General features: G+C 46.5%; 1 long non-coding RNA gene across 2 annotated transcripts in view; it reads left to right on the top strand.

The window, feature by feature from the left end:
• Window positions 1–20,153, top strand: part of LOC117888398 — a 51,449-nt gene extending 31,296 nt beyond the window's left edge. The window contains exons 3-4 of one of the 2 annotated variants that reach the window (XR_004648326.1): window positions 5,378–5,586; window positions 19,853–20,153. This is a non-coding gene — a long non-coding RNA (uncharacterized LOC117888398). Of the gene's footprint in view, window positions 1–5,377; window positions 5,587–6,630; window positions 6,755–19,852 lie in introns of those variants that run through there. The other variant, XR_004648325.1, reaches the window with a different exon arrangement.
• Window positions 20,154–24,330: the final 4,177 nt, after the last annotated feature.

The raw sequence follows: 24,330 nt of genomic DNA, 5'->3' as shown, positions 1-24,330 counted from the left end.
ATTCAGTGAATACATTTGCACAGATATTCAGCGCCTGTTTTGTAAACTGCGTATCTATTAAGGAACAAGAAGATCTGTAGTCTTGGGAGCGAAGTAAGAGTCAATATTTCTTGGGCCCCCTAGAAACTTTTCTAAAAAAAAAAAAAAAAAAAAAAAAAAAAAAAGATTCTTATTTCTAAAGGTTATGAAAGGTCTGATTTGAAAGCCCAGCAGGAATTGTACAGAAATCTAAGTTCATTGCTACAGAATGGGATTCTGCACAATTGCTCCCCTAAACCGGCCCATGTAATTTTCAATATCATGGGCCACTCTTTCCTCTGTTTGACAGGTTCAAGGAGGAGACCTGCAGAGGTGATTCGGAGGCATTTACACAAACACTGTAGCAGCCTCTCACCCATGGCTGTCCTTGTGCGGCTGCCAGTGTCGAAGAATCCTGCACGGTGTGGTTTGCAATCTGTGCTCATGAGTACATGTGTACGGTTCCTGAGAATTGTAACTCAGATTTCTCTCCTCACAGCAAACAGAGAAGCTCCCAGTCGCATTTTCAGCCCTTCCTGATCTCTGTGGGTACAGCAACATTTTGAAGCCACATTTGTTACTAGGAGGAGCTTGGAAACAAATACTTGGAGTCAAATTTAGCCCTCGTGTAAAGACTGTGGGTGTAATTCCACTGATGGCCCCAGGTTCCACACCCTCAGCCCCTGTAAATCAGTCAAGCGCCACGAACGTTAATGGATTTAGGCAAATTTACAGCAGCTGAAGATTTGGACTACTGTCTGGGGAGTAAAACGTTCATTGCTGAACCTCAATACACATGAAACTTGCCTGTTTTCATGCTGTGTTACAAATTCCAAACTTAGACCAGAGTCTTTCACTGTTCCACCGAGGTTCAGCAGCTTTCCAAAAGCAAATGGGGGCCTTGCTCACTGATTTATGGTTTCAACATGAAATCAAATGAAACTTGGCGGTGGGTGCACATGCACTAGCCAGGCTCTCTACATATATGCCAGCCTCTGTGTGTATGAGTATGTGCATGCCAACCAATGTGTGCACACCTGTCCATGCTAGCAAATATGCTAGTGTGCAAATTGTGTGTGCACTAGTGCATGAATGTGTACATGCCAGCTTGTGTGCGCGCAAGCACATGTGCATCGGTACAAGTGCAGCAGGGTGCATGGGCACACCAGCCTCATTGTATGTGTATAGCCTTCACTTGAGCTACATGCAATGCTTTAGCATTGTGGGTCACAGCGTGGGGCTTCTCCCCTCACTGTCTCAGCCCTGACAGCACACGAGGCCCCTGCCTGGGTACCAGCCACACAGTAGGATGAGACGAGAGCCATGCATGTGACCATTGTTCTGGAACTCCCCTCCGCTTGTCTCCTTATCCCTGTCCGCTGCCTTTGTTCTGACTCGCCAGACGCAGTACGGGAGAGTTACATCTTGGCACGATCAACTGTGCTGAAGGAGTAATGAAGCCTGATCAGCTACTGAACGCAGAATCAGCTGCTCCAGCCCCCAGCTCCATCTTCTGTTAGCAGCTATGTAATTTGACAAAGATGCACTGGTTCTGGGGCACTGGAAGGTTCCTTAGCTCTGTGACTTCCATTAATCAGTGCCTCGTTAGGGGAGGTCGCCATAAGCCAGATGCATCTCGTGGAGGGGAAGAGATACTGGGAAACATTTTCAAGCGACACAGAAGAAATTTTTAGCCAAACTTTTTTTTGTGTGTGAGAAAAAAATTCAGGATTTGGTGGCACTGAAATGTTTTGCTAATTCATGCTGATCTCAGTGTCAGGAAAAAAAACATTCAGAAACAACTGGAAACGGTTTGTTTAAATGTTTTGGTTCAAAATGACTTTGTTTCAAAAGTTCCTTCAAGTGTATTTTTAAAAAATTCAAACACATTCCAGACGGTGGGTTTTGACTTTTCTAGTCAGTGAGAATTTTGGAAAAAATTAAATTTGCGGTTTAACCCAAAATTGTTTTTTGCCCAATTTTTAAGAACAGCCAGCCACCTGAACACTCCAGGATGAATTTGTTCTCCATATACATCACACACACACACACGCACGCACGCACGCACGCACACGGCCAGCTTTGCCATTGGTCGGCACCTTGTGTGGCCATTCACACCAGCATCAAGTGGGGGTACATTGTCACACTTCTGACTTACTAAGCTTTTACAGCCATTTTGCACTGGTGCAAATGTACCAGGTGCAGGGCATTGGAGCATTCAGCCCAAGAGCATGTGTGTGCATGAGCAAATGTGAGACATGCAGGTATTTCCCTGAGATGCTCTCACTACCAGCTGCAAGTAGGTTAAATATTACTAAAAAAAAAAAAAAAAGCTGTTCCGTTTGCTGCGGTTGGAGAAGAGTCAGAGAGCTGGCGTAGTCTCCTCCTCTTGTAAGGAACAATCTCATGGAACCCAGTGAGAAAGCTCCAGAGGGGAAAATTTATTTTTGCCAAGAGAAATAATGTACTGTATAAAGGGGCGAGAAATGGCAGCTGGGCTTTAAGGTGGAACTGCACACGTGCTGTTTCTCGGACAAGCAGAAAATCTTTGCATCTTGCAGACAACAACTTTTTCAGCGGCTGGAGGAGTTGATGCATGATGTGATTTGAGCGGTTGACACCAGATTCCAGCACTTGGGGAACTGTGGAGACTCCAACTCTCATCGCTCGATTCTTTCCTTTTACTGATCATATGAAAAAGATTTCCCCTCCCCCTTCCTCTTTTTTTAAAATTGTCTTTTAAACTCTTTATGACACATGTAATGGCCCATTTAGTTTATGCACAGTTGATAAGATATTTTGTCAGATGATAAAAGACTTTTCACTCTAGAGATCGAGGCCTTGAAATGTCATAAAATTTTCCTTCACTGCAGCCATTAATTGGATTTTTCATTTCAAAGCTATGGTAAATCAGATAACTTATAACTGTCCAGAGAAACATCCTTCTCGTGCTGCCCCGGTGCAGCCTGTGCCAATGACAGGCTGCAGCAGCCGTCTTGGTCTAAGGAAGGGAAGAGTCTCTCCCTGTCTAGCTTTGGAAATGGCTACAGGGAGTAACAGGGCGGGTACATTTATTATTTACTGAAAATCTTGCTAAATGGGACGTGCTCTGCTAGCTGTTTGAGGGCCAGCTGGGTTTTCATCCTAGTGTGAAGCTAGGCAGCCTGAGAATTCAACTCTTTTCTTTGCACAAACAAGCAGAGCGTTTCTGAGCAATGGTCACCAATGCAGAGCCTGGTGAAAGGACATGTTGGGCTTGATTCATCGTAGCGCTGGTTGGCAGATGGTGGAAACTGGCACAGCACCATTGACTTGGATGGAGGTGCCTCTCTGATACCAGACAAAGACCTAGCCTGTAGCAGCGCAAGAAATGAACATGACCTTAAATCTCCTGTGACGGGGCTCTGGTTGGGGTGTCACTACCAGCTCCGCCTATAATGTAAAACACACACCCACAAACACACACACCTACCCCCGTCTCTTATTCAGCACTTTCCATCCGTCCATCTCAAAGCACTTCACAAAGGTGGGTCAGTACCAAGGACATTCCAAGGTGGCAAACAGGAATAGATCTCAGGTCTCTGAGTCCCGACCCAATCTGCTAGCCAGGGGACTTCTCTGATGAAAAACATGCATTTAGTTTCCAGCGTGACCTTTTTCTAAATTCAGCAGATTTCCCTCAGTCGGGGGTGGGTGTGTGTGAAACCAGAACTAGCTGTAAATAAATCTGACTCTAATACTATTACGCCTTATCCCAGCACACATCTCAGGCAGAGATCTCACATCAACTTCTGAAACAGGAATTAATAAACCCTCTCAATAGCGGGGAGAAGGAAAATTTCCCCCAGCTTGCAAGTGATAATTACAGGGCTGGATTCTCAGATGGCGTAAATCGATGCCACTCCATTGAAGTCAGTTAGGCTAGGACAATTTACACCAATTCAAGAGTTGGCCCATGCATTACAGGTGATGGGACGACGAAGCTGCAGCAGCTGTATGCTGATCAGAGAGGAAATATTTTTCCTCACACTATCACAGGAGGTCGCTTGGAAGCGTAACCTAGAGACTCCTCACATTTGAGGCAATTAAAGACAAATCGTGCCTCTCGGGGAACGCAAGCCAATCACAGAAAGCCTTTGGCATAATAAAAAAAGATAAAAAGCTGCTACCAAAAGCTAAAACTCCTGCCCCTGTCATTTTATGTACAGATTATCCATATGCACCATGGAGGGGCTCACACCAAGGACACTTAGAGACTTCAGGATGATTGTTCATGGCACAGACGTGTTTTTAGCTAAACACTGGGGTTGCCGTGCTGGGAGATGGGCCTTCTCAGGACAGACAAGAGATGGGATATGGCACGGACGTTCTGTTAGACAAGGTTAGATTTGACAGCTGGTATCAGATACTCCCGGCTGGAGCATGTTAAGCATGTGGCAGCTAGGGCTTTCTGTACAGCCACACGGACCTTCATCTTGTTCTTATGACATGTTTGCTTCCCGTCTGCCATGAGTAACACCCAAAACAAAATGTCACAGAGTGCTGGCCAGACAGACATACTAAGAAGAATCAGTTTAGCAGCTTCCGCCATGAAGGAGCTGCATAGGGTCTGGAGCCAAAAGAAGGTGAAATTATATACAAAAGTACAGAACTATCTGTGTATTTCTGATCCCCTTCTATGGATCTGAAACATGGATGATGCTTAAACAAGACTTCAGAAGGCATTTCTGTTGCACTGGTAGCAGCAGGTGCTGGGCATACGATGGTTTGATTTTTATCAGTACTAGTGAGGTTACAACTGGCAAGTTGAGCTAAGAATCCATGTCCCCCTCTCACCTTCCCCCCGCCCCCCAATTCCTGCAGCATGTAATTACACTGGGCTGAATTTTCCATGGCCCCGCCATTTGTGGCATCGCTGACACAGGTGCAAATGCCGCCAATTCAGAATGGTAGTGTTTTGCACAAGTGCAAACAGCCGTGCGGGGTGCAGTGAAGAATCAGGCCTATCAGACATGGAATTACATAAAAAGATTCCCCACTCCAGCGTGCTTGGTGTTTTATAGAGGAATCTTTTTGTGCTTTATAGCTGAAATTGTTGTAAATTTTGTGCTTTATAGCTGAAATTGTTGTAAATTGTTGCTGTGAGGTAATGAAAGGGAGTAGGCATTCTACCAATATATTAAAACACTTTATTGATATAATAATGGCCCGGGCCATTCGGAGAATATAACTTTTGTACCCCGTCCCACTTTCACAGTTGCACAGAGTTTATCAACTCTCTTTCCCAAGGTCTGTAATGATAAATAATGCTCAGTGAAATTTTTATGACCTCCACTGTCCCGGTTTATGCTTTTCACAGAGCATGGTCATGCCTACTGCAGCCGCCGTGGCTCCAGAGGATTGAAACGTCTGATGAGCCTCACATGGAATCGCAACCAGAAGGACAGAGAGGTGGGAAGGAATCTGGGCTCTGTCTCACCACCTCTGGTGACAGGTCAGAAGGCCACTTCCAAGCTGACAAAACAACACACCTTGCACTTCACCAAATGCAGGCGAAGCGGCTCTCAGGTAAGTCTGTCCTGCAAACCGAGATGTAACTGCATCACGTGCGGACATATCCGAGCTAGCTTTGATTTAACCGTGGCCTCACGTGCAGCTGCCCAGACTATACAGCCCCCACCTGGTACATCTCGCACGGGTAGGCCATGCTGCTGCGGCTTCACTGTGATCACTGTTCAAGCTAGCTCAGGTCTGTCTAGAAGTGCTGCAGTCACCCCTCTGATTGCCGTGGAGATATTCCCCTAGTTACGGTCATAGCTTTTTAGTTATTTATTTTCCAATCAAGACATCTCTTATTAAAATCCTAGTGGATACAAGGCACTGTGGTTTTTAATCTCATAGAATATCAGGGTTTGAAGGGACCTCAGGAGGTATCTAGTCCAACCCCCTGCTCAAAGCAGGACCAATTCCCAACTAAACCATCCCAGCCAGGGCTTTGTCCATGGAGCTAGGCAAGGTAAACCCCCAGCTGGGGAACATAGGGTTGACCTCAACTAGCTACATCAAAATAAAAGCTGCCAGAGCCTTCATTCCACTAATTTACACCCCGTTAGCGGTCTCAGTGGAAAGACACCTAGTTTGTGTAGTGAAGACAAGCACAGGACAGGCTTCAACGCTACTAGCTTAACTCGCTTGCAAATACACACGCCTGGTCCACGTAAGTTTTAGAATGCGTTAGGAAGCACTGTCCAACACCACCTAGTCCAAAACCTAGTCTAGACAAAGGCAATGAAGTTAGAAGAATTACTACCTCACCAACCAGCTGGCAGAAGGTCCCCTGTCTGGCCGATTCCCATTTCATTCATTAAGGGTTTTGTCATTCCCTGGTTATTTGTATTGGATGGCTGTTTTGAAACCGGGGCAACATGAGACTGAGGAATGCCCATGAACTGTACAGGAGGAGGAGAATGTTCTTCTCATTCTAGGAACACAAAAGTGCCTGTGATTCTAGCAGTGATAACGTGCCTCTGTGGTGTAGGACATAATGACAATACGGTAAATGGTGGAGCGGCCTGCGAGGTTTTTTTTTTTTTGTTTTTTTTTTAAACAAAGAGGTTGCTGCGTCTAAATCTCCCTGGCTTCACTACTTAAGGAACAGAAACGAGAATGCGGAAGAGACTATTCTGAAGAACAGCTCTAATGAGCAGTGTTACAAGATGATAAAGGAAAAAACCCTCTCAAGGTGTGTATTTAGCCAAGAATTCATAAATTTTAATTATCCTAATTTGGCACCATAATCCATAATGGAAAAGCTTCTTTATGAAATATGGGCATATGGGGAGCGAAAAGGAAAAAAAACAAAAACAACCCAAGAGCAGTGATTGATGCTCCTTGTCTGCCTGTGAAAACCCAGTTGGATCAGTAACACGGTTTTGATTAACTTTTAAGGAACAGCGTTCCAATAAAATCACAGCAGTTTTACTTAGATATCAATCAGAACCTTTCACGGCAGGATTAGTACTGGGGAAAGGGAGACAGCCGGGTGCATTTGAAAAGGGCTGTGCTAAAGGGTAGTACAGTGGGGCGAGCACAGGCTAGAACTTGAAGTTGGAAGAACAGGGTTCCTGGCACCATCCCTGACCTGCCATGTGACACTTCCCAAACGCTTCCTCTCCCCTCCTTGGTCTTGTCTATTCAGGCTGCTCCCTCTTTAGGGTACAGAGTGAGTTTCTCAGGGTATGGCGACACCACAAACTAGGGTGTAACTGTAACACAAGTAATAACAGGAGTGATGATGTGGTGGCACAGACTTCAGCGCAGGGTAGCAACCCTGGTACATACCCAGGCTCTTGGTGGGTCTACACTGGGGAAGCTGGCCTGTTCTGAGGTCCATCCTGCCGTATCTTCACTCCTGTTGTCGCCTACCTGTGCTACCATTATACCTTGATTTTTGGGGTAGATCTATCCTCACTCTGTGCGGTGCAGTGCCCGCCCCACGAGGCCCTACTCTCGTTTGCACCCTCCAGTAATGAGCAACTAAATATACAGCATCACACATGGTATGAAATAGTTTCTCCAAAATTTCAAGTAGGAGAAAAACAGCCCACTCCTTCCAGCTCGGGCTAATGCTTCAACCATTAGCCAAGCTAAGGAGAAAACTACAGATGTAGTGACCCTCCTTTAGAGACAATCCATCCAGTACCAGTGCTAGCCCATTGGGGGCCCCCAAGCAGGAATATTTTGGGGGTGGTTCCCACACACAACACATACTAATAATTAATAGGGGGGACCCTTGAGCTGCTCAGGGCCCTAAGCAATTGCTTAGTCTGCTTATGCCTAGTGCCAACTCTGACTCCATCTAGGTCATTCCCCTTCCATAACCTCTGTTGTCCTTACGCTGTGAGCTGCTCGGGGCAAGGACTTGCCCCTTTCGCACGGCTGCCCAGCACCCTGCAGGTCATGGCCTTTATCATAAACAGACAGCAAATTAACATGCAAAACACTGTTGCCGTGGAGTTCTGGTTGCCATGGCTCCGCACTGCCCTGTGATCTCCCCGTGCCCACCAAGAACCAGAGAAAGAGAGATTCCCCACACCCAAAGGTGGCAAAACCAGTTACTGTGATGTTCAGGCCGAACAGGATGAGTCACCTTAACTGTGACCCCCATTTGTTCCTGCCCTGAGGAGTCCCTCAGGGAAACAACAGCACCTTCCCCCTCCCTCAGTCTCTGCCAGCCAGCTGCAAGCTGCCAGGGTGATGCCCAGAGGAGCAGGGGGACTGTCTGCATGGGAGCCCCGATTTGGAGCTGTGATGGGCACCGGGAAAATGGCAGGAGGCTGGCAGGTTCTACTCAGGATGGGGAAGGTGCCGTGACATCCCCTGTGCCTCAAAGACACTTGGCAGGAGCTTCCTTGAGAGCCTGTGGGGACAGCAGTCTTTGGGGATAAAGCAAGGACAGCCCCAGCCTGCCATTCTGTTAGCTGCATCCCAAACTTCCCCCTTTCTGCCCAAACCCAGGGGCATTGAGGGACTATTGGGATGTCCACACTGCAAGTGAGGGTGTGATGGTAGCAGAGGCAGGCCTACCTGTGCTAGCTGTTCTCTCTGCTACCTAGATTTCAATAGCCCCCCCCATCAACTCTCACTTGCAGCGCCGACATACCCTCACAGCAGGACGGTCCCCTGCCCTTCGGCCCATCGCCCCAGCATGGCCACTCTGCTGCTGAAACTGGTCAGGAGCCCTGTCTCATGAACACCGATGGGGATTGTCCATGGACCGATCCCGCAAAGACTCTTCCCTCCCCGCCCCCGGTGGCACGGCAGCCTCCTCCCCAGCAGTATCTTCAAGAGCTTCCTGCCGAACGGGCTTCCTGCTCCGTGCAGCCTTCAGAACTATGTTTAGCTGCAGCGACAAGGCGGGCTTCGGGGTGGGGGGTGGGGGGCGAACATCTCCCAGACCCCTCACAGAGTTATTTTCTGGTACGATGGCAATAATAAAGCGCCTCTCCACTTCCACGCATGAAAGGCAGCTGCAAGAACGGAGTCACGCACACAGCAAAAGGTCTGGTGCTCTGACATGGTATCCAGGGGCCCATGGACACTGCTCCAATGCTTCTGTGAAGTAACGAGTAATTGCTCGTTATTCTGGAATTGTCTTAGCAACCACAGTGCCGGGATTTCGCACAGCTACAAACAGGGCCTGGATTCCAAGTTAACTCCAAGAAGCTTGCACAGGGGATAGTAAAGGGCTTGTCTACACGACTGCTTAAGTCGACATAACTTATGTTGCTCAAGGGTGTGAAAAAGCCACGCAAGTACATTGACCTAAGCACTGTCCTCACCAGCGCTAAGTCTGTGGGAGACGCTCTCCCGCCGGCTTCCGTCTCTCGCTGTGGTGGAGTAAATATGCAGAGGGGAAAGTGCTCTCCCATTGGCACAGAGCGGGGTGGCCGAACCACGGCTCGCGAGCTGCATGCAGCTCTTTTGCAGTTTACCTGCGGCTCATGGACCCTCCCATGCCCCCCCTCCATTCTCTGGCTACCAAACTGGGGCGGGGGGAAGCTTGGGGGTTCTGCCCTGAGGTGTGGTAGTGGGGGAAGGGACTTCTGCCCAGGGGGAGGGGAATCTCAAGGCTTTAGCAGGAGTGGGGCTGAAGCCCCGAGCCCCGGCAGGTACCTCCCATGGGGCTGAAGCCCCAAGCCCCCCACCCCATAGGGCACAAGCCCTGAGCCCCAGCAGGCATGCCTGGCTCTTGAACTTCTGAAGATTATCCCCTGTGGCTCGGCAGGTCAGTAAGTTTGGCTATGCACATATATCACATATATTGTGTGGGAGAGAGAGAACCTTGTTCACCTTTTAACTCCTGGGCTTAGAGCATCTTCACCAGATGCCCCACAGCGGTACAACTGCACCGATGTAGCGCTGTAGTGTAGACTAGCCCTGAGTACCACAAACGGCCAGCTTTGAGGGCACATCCTCCAAGCACCTTTACTCTAACTCAGTGGTTCCCAAACTGGGGTTCGTGAACCCCTGGGGGTTCGCGAAATATTACAGGGGTTTCTCGGGAAAAAATTCCCTAATGGCGGACAGAGCTGTCCCTAGGGACCCCGAGCAGCACGGGGTCAGCAGCCCGGAGCCCCTGGACTTCCAGGAGCCAAGCAGATCAAAGCAAGCACATCTATCACACTGAGGAGATTTAAACTTCGACTCCTTATAAGAAATGGAAAGGGAGGTGGATATTTTTTGCTGTTTTTAAAATTAAATAGGCAGCTAGTATTATTTTTAAAATTATTATGATGAACAAGTTTAAGCTTTATTGTAACATGCGTTGTTTGCCTGGACTGCTCAAGACCTGAATGCTTGTGTAGGAGGAACTCTTTGAGTTGGCTTCTTAAATACCTTCCTGCTGTTTCACATCTGATACTCCTTGATGAAACATAGGAGCCTTGTCTTATAACAGGTTTATTCAAAGTGATACACGCTATGAAAGTGAGATCTCAAAAGAGTGTTGCCACTTTCATAATGTAATAAAAATACTGTAATGATAAATATGAACATAAGAGTGGCCCTACTGGGTCAGACCAAGGGTCCATCTAGCCCAGGGTCCTGTCTCCCGACAGTGGCCAGTGCCAGGTGCCCCAGAGGGAATGAACAGAACAGGGAATCATCAAGTGTCCATCCCCTGTCGCCCATTCCCAGCTTCTGGCAAACAGAGGCCAGGGACACTTAATAATAAATAGTGTGTAATAAGCATGTCATAAAAACAAATTTTATATTTCCAAGATCACTGCTTTTATAATTTATACTCAGGTAAAGGAGAAAATCCCTTGAAATATTCAGTTTTAGGAGGGGGTTCGCCAGACCTGACATTTTAGTGAAAGGGGTTCACAGGTTGTTAAAGTTTGGGAACCACTGCTCTAGCTCTTCCTGGGCTATGCTGGGTTGCTAGCCCAAAGGGGACTCAGAAGGAGGCTGTTTAGCGTATCAGAAAGAAGAGCGGGAACTGACTTGATTATGGTGCATAAATTCCCACCGGGGAGAAAAACCCCAGGCACGAAAGGGGTCTGTAATCTAGTGGCGAAAGGCAGGACAAGAACTAGTGGCTGGAAGTTAAAGGCAGACAAATTCCAATTAGAAATAAGGCACCGTGGTGGTTCTTTTAAACAGCAAGGGTGATTAACCACTGGAACAAAAACTACTACGGGAAGGGATGTGTTCACCACCTCCGAAATCTTCAGGTCAAGACTGAATGCCTTTGGGGAGGTCATGCTTTAGCCACACACATGCACTGGGAATAGGTGAAATTCTCTGGCCTATTATTCACAAGAGGTTAAACTAGAAGGCCTTTGTAAACGGCTCTGGCAGTATAAAGGGAGCTTGAGGAAGACATACATTTGTACCTCCTTCACCTGTACACTGTCAGCGGGCTACACAGGATCCTTGGTGTACATCAGAATCAGGCCTGAAAATACCACTGAGGCGTTCAGCACTCTCCAAAGTTTCAGAAGCCCAGGAGTTAAAAGGTAAAGAAGATTCTCTCTCTCTCTCTCTCTCTCTCTCTCTCTCTCTCTCTCTCTCTCACACACACACACACACACACACACAGTAATATATATGCATAGCTCAGTTGTCAGGTGGAAAACTCATTATATTCGGCTTTATTATCAGATCTATTCATACCATGAGGCCTGACTGACTGCGGTGTTTGCTAGTCATAAAACGGCAGGTCACCACCGCGTAGATACGGGGTTTCCGTTATTCATCACCAGCCACAAGTGCTGCAATTTTACCTTCCCCGTGCAGTTTAAGACGGTTACAGTACCCGCTGCACAGATGGCTGAGAATTTGTCAGAACACTTTGCACTCACTCATCCGAGGAGTTCAAAATCAGGTTGCAACACCACATCACATGTTTACATACAACTCCAGAGATGCACCAATGCGCACAAAGACAATGGGCTTTTGTTTATTGTAACACTTTTCCCGCTGTGGTTACTACACATAGTGCCAAGCTAAGAGATTGCTGTATATAAACCCCTGGCATGACCCCCTGGCTGCGGGGATGCCACTGGCAAACCCCCCTTTCTGGACAGGATTTCTCCCCAGGCTAGACAGCTGGGGATCAGATTTTTCAGAAGAGCTCAGCTCCTAACATGCACCCATAGTGCTGAGCTCTGATGAGAATCTGGCCACAGATCACTACCAGGAAAGAGAATCCTATAAGCCAGTAATCTGTTTGAAGGATATGTGTTGGCTCCAATGGAAGTTGTGGGTTTGATATAGAAATCACTAGGTGCAATTCTCTGTCCTGGGTTATGCAGGAGGTCAGAGCAGATGATCATAATTGTCCCTTCTGGCCTTCAAGTCTATGACTCATGAGTGAGCTAGGCATTTAAGAGCCTAAATACCATTTTCAAGAGTGACTTTAGGCCCTTAAGAACTAGAGTTTCATTGGACATCACTAGGACTTGGGTTCTTACACCATGTCAGCACTTTTGAAAACTTCACCCTGAGGGACAGATTTTCAAGAGTGCGCTGGTCTCCTGAAAACCAGGAGGCTCTTTAGAAAAATTGACTCTTAAGTATCTGACCGATACAGGGCATGTGTCTTAGAAAGATCTACTGCTTAAGCCAGGAGGAAGGTTGCTTTTGTCTGGGTAGCACAGCTTCTCACGTTGTGCCAATTGCAAACTGGCCAAGCTCGCCATGACTGAAACTCACCACTCTGTCCGCACAAGGACTAGACACTACTTAAGCTCCACTGAAGACCTACAGGGGACACAAGCGATGCTTACGGCTTGTGCTGGCCCCTGCTCGCCTGATTTCTGAGGCGTCCTTCCATTGGGAGCTGGACAACGCCCTCTGGATAGCATCTCTGAGCAACTTGCAGGGCACTGTCATTGACACCAAGGTTTATATCCATTCTGATCCAGCTAGGGTGACCAGATGTCCTGTTTTTAAAGGGACAGTGCCATTTTGGGGGACTTTTTCTTATATAGGCGCCTATTATCCCTAACCCATTGTCCCATTTTTTCCACAGTTGCTATCTGGTCACCCTAGATCTGGCAGTGTTTTCAAACCCACTTTATGATGGCGTACATGACTGCATGAGGTGTGGGGCAACAGAGAATCATGTTTAAAGGCAACCTGATGTCACAATAAAAATATAAAGTTTAATGAAAATGACTGACTGAGTGCTTTTCCCAACAGGGAGCATGAGCGCATGAAATATTCAACAACAAAAAGCAAACACTGCATAATAGACTCTCGGGGATGCAGACATATCCCCTGACTAAATCTACTGACTTCAACCTGGCTGGGCCGTACCTTCCCCAGGTTTCCCTTTGCTAAATTAATAGGATGCACCTTCGCCTGGTTTCATGGAGCCACCTGGCCTTCTTCACTTTTGTATTGCAAGCACATTTATAACAGAGATGATCAGACCAAAATTCCTGCACACCTACAGGGCAGCAAAATTTTGGATTGAGGTTAATTCATTTAGCAATTTTAAGGCTTCTCGCTAAACCCTCTTTACGCTGTGTAATCTCCTTCTCATACATACACACTCCGCCCCCCCGACAGATAGCTTTCTATGCAGTCCCCCATAACATGGTCTGCAAGTGCCTTTCCCACCAGGAGATCGGCCTATCCCAGACCAGGTGTCAGGGTGAGCTGGCCCTTTAAGAAGGCGGGATCTCAGTCTCACCTGTTCCAGGTGCAGCCCGCCTCCCCAGCTGAACAGAAAGCATGCAGGGGCCATGTGATGGGCGCATGCGATTCAAAACCAGGCCCACTGGGAGTCTAAGTGCACTGGGGGAAGAGAACCAAAGACCCCAGGGATAGGGGTGATAGGTTTGATTTATGCTGGGTGGTTTTTAACTGGAGAAATAAAACTCACCCCTGAAGAGAAGGGACAGAAATCCTGTGCTGCTGGCAGTGTTACTCAGTGCACTGGCTAGTGTGTGAGGCCAGTGGCTTAGAGCAAGCGATTATTATTTGAAAGCGGAAGGATACATGGTGCTTGGCAATTGTATTGAAGACAAAAGGGCCCAGACTTTTCCACACTGACTCAAGATTTCGGGTGCCCAGCCTGTGATAACTGAAGGAGACCCAAGTTTCAGCCCTTTCTGAAAATCACCCGAGGAGGCTCAAGTTGTGGGGCCTAAACATTTAGGCACCAAAATCATTAGTGCCTTCTGAAATCTTTCCCAAGTTCCCTGACCCACAGCGCTCATCTACTATAGACAGAGGAGATCAACCCTATGGAGCAGGGGACATGGTTGCTAGCGGTTCTGGAGGGGCTTGTCAAAAGGACTGTTTTAGAGACAGGAGGAATAGGAGGTGGATTCACTAGTTGGAAATATTGGACCCAGTTCTGCACTAAGTCACACCCATTTGATGCGGCTGTATCTCTACTGACAAATTAGCATAGCAGAGAGGAGAATAGGGCCCTGAAAATGTGCCTGCGGAACGTCTGCAAATTCTTGGCAAGACAAGGGGGAAGTGGGGGGAAATGCATCCTGGAATGTTATTCGCCTCCCGCCCTGAAGCACTCAATGCTCCATCCAGATACTGCACTGGCAGACAAGGGCCTGCTCCTTCCGGACAGGAGACTCTCTCAAGAACAATGCACACGCCCAATAAATGCAATATATTTTCATAGCCTCACTGCAGAGGCACAGTCTGAAGAGACAGAAGGGATGAGTAATCTGATAGCAGGCTGGGAAGAGCTCCCAGAAAGTCAGGAAAGAGACAACGTGAACCAGCCACAAAATTAATCTACAAGTGCAGTGCAGTGTTCAATAGCGACAGAGAAAATGCTGGAGACATTAATAGGAGGAGGGAGTCAATCTTACAGGGCCTTTCATCTGCCAGGCTCATGACGTGCATCCTTTACTCACTGGCACATTCACCTGGCTTCCCAAACTTTGCCAGGCGGCCCTGATGTTTCTGAGGTGCTGAGCACCTCCAACTTCAGCACCTCTGGAAAAATCAGATCCAAATGTGTCAATGCTGAGCAATTACAATGCGAGGTACCTGTGACACACTCTCTGGCTGTCCAGGCCTGTGAGCCACCTTGCTCCCCTCCTGCCAGAGGAAGATTTGCTAGTGCTTACCTGGGCCCAGCTCCCGACACTCCCAGTCTGTTAGCTCCCCCCCCAGTCAATGCCAGCCCTCAGTATGCTTTGCAGGTTAATAGTAGGGCAGCCCAGTCCCCGAACCCTTGTGACATGGAGCCCTGGCACTGCCTGCTCTCAGCCACACCTCACTTGCGCTCTCTCAGGGGAGAGTGTACACACTAGCGTGTTTGATTCAATGGAGGGTATCGCAGCGTTGCCAACTCTCATGATTTTGTCATGAGTCTTGTGATCATTATTGTTTTCCTTAAAGCCCCAGCTCCTGGAGTCAAGCGGAGATGTGATGATTTCAACCTTCATTCTTAAAGAAAAAGTAAGTTTCCAGCCCTCGTGGCTGTGGAGAAAGCTTCAAAATGTGACCTTAGTCCATCCTAAAGGCTCAAAAAGCAGAAGGCAAATAAAATCTATTATTTGTACGTAATCTCATGATTTTTGGTGAGCCTAACTCGTGATTTTTGAGCATCTGGGGTTGGCAATACGGGGTATGTCCACACAGCAAAAAGAGACCCGGGACAGCAAATCAGAGCCCTCATCACCTGACTTGGGCTGGCAGGATGTAGATGTTTGGGTTCGGGCTACAGCCAAGGCTCTGAAACCCGGGGTGTGGGAGGCAGCGGCTCGGAACCCAGGCTCCAGCCTGGGCCCGAACATCAACACTGCTATTTTTAGCCCTCCAGCAGGAGCCCCACATCAAACACACTGCCACGAAGTTTGTTTTTTGCTGTATAGACATACCCTTAAGATCAGTTCCTAGCGAATATCACAGCACTGAGTTATATTTGTAGCTAATACAATAATGTTTATTATCAAAGGCTAAGATTTCAGAGATAGTAAGGAAGGATAATAATGAAAACAGAAAGGTTAAATATAAAACAAAATCATAAACATGCTGTCTAGAGATTACATTTAATTTAAAAGGCTAAAGTCCTGTCTAAAGCAGTCTCATCTCACCCAAAGACTTCTTGCAATGTGTCCAATCCAGGCTGGTTAGAATCCCATTTTCATGACTGTAATCGCACTGCTGGATTACTTCCTCAGGTGCAGGATAAAGATATGTCCTTTTGCTTTCTTCTTATTACTCCCAAAACTCATGATCCCCAGAGTCAGGATGCCCCCTCCCCCCCAGTGTTTATTCCCTGATGTGCGGACTTCATGTTGAAGTCACAGCCTCTTGCTGATTTTGTATGCAAATACGGCTTCCATTGTGTTGGCTTACAATACTTATTTTACATGTGACCTGAGTCAGACAGGTGAATATATATCCTGTGTCTGGCAGAAACTTGTTTGCCAACCCTGGCGTGATTCAGATTTTAGGAATATATTCTATATAAACAAACATTTTACATATTATCTGTACGTACCTTTCACACCTATATTAACGATCACTGCAAACCTCGCTTTCATTTAAGATCTTATATTATAGAGGGTGCTTTGTCAGGCCTGTTAGGAGATACTGTTCTAGAACGGTCATGGTGGATAACCAGCTGAACATGAGCCCCCAGTGCGGTGCTGTGGCTAAAAGAGCTAATGCAGTCCTGGGATACATAAACAGGGGGACCTTGAGCAGGGGTAGAAAAGTTATATTACCTCTATGTTTGACACTGGTGCGACCGGTGCTGGAATACTATGTCCAGTTCCAGTGCCCACAGTTCAGGAAGGATGTTGATAAACTGGAGAGAGTTCAGAGAAGAGCCTGAGAATGATTAGAAAACATCTGTATAGTGATAGACTTAAGTAGCTCAATCTATTTAGCATAACAAAGAGAAGGTTAAGGGAGGAGTTGATTATAATCTATCAGAATCCACGGGCTCAGCCGTCTCAGAGAGAGGTCTAACGCGATCCAATGGCTGGAAGTTGAAGCTGGATAAATTCAGCCTGTAAATTTTTAATGGTGAGGGTAATTAACCATTAGAACAAGTTACCAAGATTTGTGATGGATTCTCCATTGCTGACCATTTTTAAATCAAGACTGGATGTTTTCCTAGAAGATCTGCTCTAGGAATTATTTTGGGACATTTCTATGGCCTGAATTATCCAGGAGGTCAGACTAGATGATCACAATGGTCCCGTCTGGCCTCAGAAGCTATGAATCTCACCTCTCTCTCACACACTTTATTTTAATTACATAATCCCCTTTTTATCATGCTCCTTGTCCTTGAATTTTCAGTTTGTACCATTCCCTTCTTCTTGCCTTGGCCTCCTCTCATGGCTGCTTCACACAACAGTTTTAATGGCAGTGGGAAAAGTTCTCTCTTCTCTTCAAACACTCCTCTTCTTGCCTGCACAGCCACGCTATTTATTGTAATTATTGGCCTGGTGCAGTTCACCAGAAGCTAAAGCCACACAAATTCAGACTAGAAATAGGAGGCAAGTTTTTAACATGGAGGGTAATGAAGCACTGGAACATCTTACCTAGGGACATGGTAGATTTTCTGTCACTTGGAGTCTTTAAATCAAGATTGGGTACATCTAAATGATACATGCTAGCTCAACCACAAGCTATGGGCTGGATGCAGGAATTACTGAGCAAAGTTCTCTGGCCTGGGTTACCCAGGTCAGATTTGATGATCATAATGGTCACCTTCTGGCCTTGGAAATCAATAAATCTATGAAATGGAGCATACACATTGCTCATGGGGTTATAGAATATAGACACCCAGCAACTGCCCTCCCCTAAGCACCTTAGTATCTAAAAGCACAGAAGAGTGAGAGGCATATAGCTGAGCATGGTCGTGGCTTTGCAGGACAGGTGGGTTTTTGCAGTAGGGATTTGACAGACAGTCTAGCAATCTGCAGCACGGAATGAACCAGAACCTTTATGCACCAAAGTAAGAGTCTTCTACTACTTGAGTAACGAGAAACTCTATTAGCTGGCAGCAGAAGTAAGCGCTTATCTTCTAGATGCACCATCCACCGGGTATCTATTACAAGCTCATCCCTGCATTATATGAGTGCTGGCCCTTTAAGATTCAGCTCTCTACCCTGAAAGATAATTGGATTCAAGCATCATAGTAATCCGTGTTGTTGGAGTCCTATTGGTCGCCATGCACTCCATTCCCCAGGGGAAGGAGCCCAGGGCAAGGGTCACCTGCAATGCATTTTCTAGTCCTCTCGTAGGGACAGGGTTTCCATTTGCACAGGCATATTTCCCATTCCAATGGCAAGGAGTGCAGCAGCTGTAGAAAACAGCCTCTGACTTTTTATGGCCACATCAGGAACACAGACTCAGATGTTACACGGAGATGCTGACTTTCCCTTTAAATATTTTTGTTGCACCAGTGCCTGGCTGCAACTCTCTACCTTTTACTGATTGCATCCTCTGGGGTCGGAGAGGTTATTTGGCTTTTGTGTGCTAAGAATTTCCCGACACTGATAGTTTTCACCTTCCCTTCTGTCTGAAGCACCCAGGGCAATTTATACCACTTTGCTTTTTGCTTCAAAAGCCCTGAACTTTTTTTTACTGGTGTCAGTTTTAAACTGCAAAATGTTCCAAGTCATGTGACCCTGCCAAGTCCCTAGCTTGTTACAGACAGGTCAAAGCTTTGCATTGTCAAGCCAAAGCGCCTGAACGACCTATAGCCGACAAGAACAGGGAACAGGTAGTCAAACCAAATGGAAACAACAATCCATGAGCAAGGCTGACCTGGAGCCATAGCACCAGGCTCTGAAAATAGAGGAAAACATCCCAAAGGAAATCACAAATCTCTCTCAGTAAGGGGTTCCAGATGCCAATTATTAAGTGGACTCTAAGCGTATGTCTACACTGCAATTGGAAGTGTGATTGCAGCTTGGGCAGGCACGTCCAACTACCTTTAATCTAGCAGTGATACAGACCCCAACGCAGCCTAGGGAGACAAGGAGGTACCCAGGGTTTCAGGTGGGCTTGTACAGCGCAGACTGTGGGCCGTCACTGCTACTTTAGTTGTGCTAGCTAGATTAAAGCTAGCATAGGTCTGCCTGCCAGTAATCATACCTCTGACCACAGTGTGGAGATGCCCATAACCTGAGTCTCTAGTCTGTTTCTGTATTCACCTGCTGTCTCTTGGCTTATGCTTGGACTCAGCTATTCAAGGCAGGAACAATCTGTTATATGTGCGTGTACCGTGCCCACCACAAGGTAGGCATGATCGCCATTACTGATAAATAAAACAACACTACATAAAACTAAACAGTACATTGTAATAACGAAACATACACAGTAATAGATTAACAAGTGTTAAGGTCAGAAGGGACCATTACAATCAACTAGTCTGACCCCCCGAATCACACGGGTGAGAGAATTTAACCCAGTAATTCCTGCAACAAGCCCATAACTTCTGTTCGAGTTAGGGCGGCTCTTCTGGAAAGAGACGTCCCATCGTGGCTGAAAGACTTCGGCGAAGGACACTCCTCTGCATCCCTAGATAAGCTGCTCCAGTGCTTACATACCTTCACGGTTACAAAGCTGTGCATTGGGCTGGTCCACAGTTACAACGCTGCGGCTGTGCCGCCGCAACGCTTAGAGAACACGCTACCTCCGCCGACGGGGAGGGGTCGCTATGTGCACGGGAGAACCTGTTACGCCTTTTCTGCTTGTTTAAAAAGCTCGCTGCGATGAGAAATCTCTTCACCATGCACGTTCTCATAGACCATGATCCAGTCACCACTTAGCATTCTCTTAGTTTAAAACTCATTGTTCTACCTTTGTATTTCTACAGGGGCCCTTCTTGTCCTATCTGAGCACTTCACACTCTTTGAGGCATTTGTCCTCGCAAGACCCCAGTGAAGTAGGGAGGTGCTATTACCACGGGGAACTGAGGCATGGAGAAGGGAAGCGACTTGCGCAAGGTCATGCAGGAAGTCTGTGGCAGAATCAGGACTTGAACCCAAGTCTTCCAATGCCTAGGCTGATGGCTTAACCCTGGGCCATCCTTCCTCTCCAGCCTGATAAAGCTGTATGTATTGTTCAATAAACAATAAGACTCATTCGCTGAAGGAATAAAAGTGCACAAAGAAAGCAAGAGGGAAAAGGAGTTCTCCTTGTTCTCACAAGAAACAGCAAATGTGTTTCTATTCTTGAACATGGAGCCTGTTGCTCTGCTGTGGAATTTCTCCTTTCAATATAAGAGATACTGAACTAATCTAAACAAGGGACTCAAGATATACAATCGCCGAGCCGTGCCCTCCCCACAGCATGCAATGCGCTTGTTTCACTTTTTTCACCCTGAGAAATACAAGTTGCACAATTTCCAGGTTATCTCCACTGATGTATTTTGATAAATACGACTCCATTTCCCGACAGGAAAGCAATTCTGCTATCGGCTACTGCATCACGTTTATTACTGAAAGCGCCTTCTGAGCACACAGCTCTAGTCAGAAAGTTCAGATAGTAAAGAGACATCTTAGCATGAGCTGGCCAAATCCTTGAGTTTTTCCCATCAGCAAGAGCTTAGCCGTCATCCCAGCAATGGACAGCTCAGGAAGATAGAGAGCTCCCACTATTAAGGAAAATCAGGTGGCAGAAGATCAACTTTGAGGAGCCTGCCCCGAGCTATAGCTAGAAAGCATCATGTGTGCCCAGGAAAGATTGAAGGCCTGGTGCTGTCTTACTTTCATTGCTTTAAGCCCATGCAACTGCATTGACTGGAGTGGCGTCGCTCCTGACTCAGGGCAGGTCTACACTACAAACCTGCATCGTGCAGCTGTGCCGCTGTAGCGCTTCTGGTGAAGATGCTAGTCTAAGCTGACCAGAGAGAGCTCTCCCGTTGGCTTAACTCCATCGTCACAAGGATGTGGAAGAAGCTCTCAGCTGACATAACTCCCAGTGTAGACAGCGCTAAGGTCGGTATAACTGCCTCACGCAGGTGTGTATATTTTTCACACCCCCGAGCGATGCAGTTATACCGAAGGAAGTGTGTGTAGTGTCGACCTGGCCTCAAGGCTGATTTAAACCAGTGCAGCTTAAATCCATTTAGTTTAACTGAAACGTGTGTGTGCGCGCATGCTCTTATATCAGTTTAAAACTGGTTATATAGGTTTAGTTTGCACACACCCGGTTTTTATACTGGTTTAATTATTTTGATTATATAGTGGTGAGATTTTTCTATGAAAGTAGTAAAAACCAGTAAAACTCCTAGTGTAGATGTAATTATATCGGTATAAAGGTGCCTTTAGACCTTAGGCTCTGTCTGCACGAGCGAGCTTACAGCAGCACAGCTGTACCAATGCACGATCTCTTGTGTAGCTGCTCTATGCCGACGGGAGAGAGCTCTCCCACCGACATAGCACTGTGCACATTACCGCGTATGCCGGGGAAACTTGTCACTCCGGGGGGCGGAATATTCACATCCCTGAGCGACACGTTTTGCCGACATACGTGGTAGTGTAGACATGGCCTTATTCCCCTCCCTACAGGATATATGGCCTTGTCTACACACCAAAGCTGTTCCACTTTAAACTACACCAGTGTAGTTCTACCAGTATAGCTATTCCTATACAGGATGGGGAATAAGTTATATTAGTATAAAGCTTCATACTGGGATAACTGCATCCACACTAATAGTTGTATCAGTAGAACTAGTTCAGCAAAAATAAAATAAACCCACAGCCCAATATAATGAAAATAGTTATATTGTTATAGAAACGATGTGTAGAGCAGGCATACAGCACCTTTACATTGATAGAACTGTGTCCACACTAGGGCGTTTGCTAAGCACTGCAAATTCTGTGCCTCAATAAGGCCTAAATTTACAATAAGCACAGGCGTAAAATGATCTAAGAGTGTCCACATACAAAGCTGCACTGATTTAATGCAACACAGCTAGTTATATCAGTGTGACTCTGTGTGTGGCCCAGGCCTTGGAACTGATTTAAGCTAAACTGAAATAAGGAGTGTCCACACAAGGGGTTTGCACCTGTTTAATTACATTGGTTTGGTGCAATTAAACTGGTGCAAATTTGCTTGTAGAGAAGGCCTTAAATTAGCATAACTCAAATCTCCATAAAGGGCTTATCTACACTTGAAAGTGAATTCTGATTAAGTTAGGATGTGAATTTAAAGTGCAATCACTATTCCTGAATAACTCCATATGTGGTTACTTTTATTCCAGTTTGGAACCCAGCACAATTTACTCCAGAATCAGTGTGTCCACACATGGAGTTATGTGCAGACAAGCCCTCAGGATGGTTTTATGCTTCTGATGCATCCCTCCCATGCCCCCAACCTGCAATGCAGGGTGTGGAGTGGGCCAGGCTGGGGCCCCTCTATTTAATAAGAAGCAGACTACCAATGCCCAGGACAACATGCTGGGAAGATTTTCAAATCGTCTGGAATCAAAGGATATTGCAGTTGTCCCCTAGCCCACGTCCTCTGCTGTCACTGGGGATTTTCATCTCCAGACATGGCCCCAGGAAAGCAAATTCCTTCAAAATGCCCTTATAGTCCAGTCCCAGTTTCCCCTTGGGATAGTTTTGACCTTTGTTTTACTGGTGCAATCCTAGCAGATGCCTCTCTGCTTTTCTCGTTGGGGAATCTATTTATAAATCAACCCATATGGACATAAAGACTAATGAGCGTTCGCCTAGCTTCTCTTCCTTCACACTTAGAAGGCCAAGGTACTGGCCTAATGCTTATCGTCATTACAGTCGTAGATAGAGAGCTCAGCTGAGACCTGGGTGCAAAGAGACAAGACACAGTCCAAGCAGACACAGGGAATGGTGTTCTCTCTGTGGCACAGATCAGGAACTGAGGTGGGCTCTTCTAAAGCACTCAGCATTGGTCTAACTTAAATCCCCAATGTCTCGACCAGTAGCAGAGCTAGAATGATGCCGAGTGCTTCTGAAAACCTCGTTCTAAGAAGCTCACCCAGGTCCTACAGGTGAGTTTAAATAGACATTGCCCAAAGAGAAAAGTTATGCCACTTACTTCTACCCATCTCAGAGCTGTACACCCCTTGAAGTGAGGATGCATTTACACTGGTTTTTAGCAGTACAGCTGTTTCTATACAGGAAGAGAAATGTGGCCCCTATATACCAATATTACTGTGTTCCCCACTAGGAGCTGTACTGGTCTAGCTGTATCTGCAAGAAATCACACCCCTAATTGACATAGTTGCACTGAAGCAAAAACTGTGCATAGACCAAGGTTTACAGTAATAAGTTAAAAGCAACAGAGGGTCCTGTGGCACCTTTGAGACTAACAGAAGTATTGGGAGCATAAGCTTTCGTGGGTAAGAACCTCACTTCTTCACTTGCATCTGAAGAAGTGAGGTTCTTACCCACGAAAGCTTATGCTCCCAATACTTCTGTTAGTCTCAAAGGTGCCACAGGACCCTCTGTTGCTTTTAACTTATTACTGTAAACCTTGGTCTATGCACAGTTTTTGCTTCAGTGCAACTATGTCAATTAGGGGTGTGATTTCTTGCAGATACAGCTAGACCAGTACAGCTCCTAGTGGGGAACACAGTAATATTGGTATATAGGGGCCACATTTCTCTTCCTGTATAGAAACAGCTGTACTGCTAAAAACCAGTGTAAATGCATCCTCACTTCAAGGGGTGTANGTCTGAATCTGTAAAAAGCAACAGAGGGTCCTGTGGCACCTTTGAGACTAACAGAAGTATTGGGAGCATAAGCTTTCGTGGGTAAGAAGCTCACTTCTTCAGATGCAAGTGAAGAAGTGAGGTTCTTACCCACGAAAGCTTATGCTCCCAATACTTCTGTTAGTCTCAAAGGTGCCACAGGACCCTCTGTTGCTTTTTACAGATTCAGACTAACACGGCTACCCCTCTGAGTAATAAGTTATAGCACTGTTTGAAATCCACCTGTGCTGCCGTTAATTCTTGGCTGCCTTCCTCACTCTGCTACTTTCCCCAGTGGTTGACTTCAAACTTTGTCTTAATCTTTGCCTTTGCTAAGGTTATGCTAATAAATTGGCCTCTCCTAGATGAGGTGGATCCAGTTCATTAAACTGCATGTTAATCTCCCTCGTTCCCCCAATGAGACACACCATATTTTAGTTATAACGACAGGGTTCTGAACTACCCAATTATTAAAGTCCCACAATCCCAGCCTTGTCATCTCTACAAAACACCCATATACGCAGGATTTAACAAAACTGCTACAAGAGCAGGATGAAGGAGCCAGCACATTGTATTCTGATTCTGTACAATTCATAATTCCAATTCCCCTCCCCACC

This window comes from Trachemys scripta, chromosome 16, assembly GCF_013100865.1.
Source record: "Trachemys scripta elegans isolate TJP31775 chromosome 16, CAS_Tse_1.0, whole genome shotgun sequence".
NCBI classification, from domain to species: domain Eukaryota; kingdom Metazoa; phylum Chordata; order Testudines; family Emydidae; genus Trachemys; species Trachemys scripta.
The sequence above is the reverse complement of the archived record's forward strand: the minus strand, read 5'-3'. Positions and strand labels throughout refer to the sequence as shown.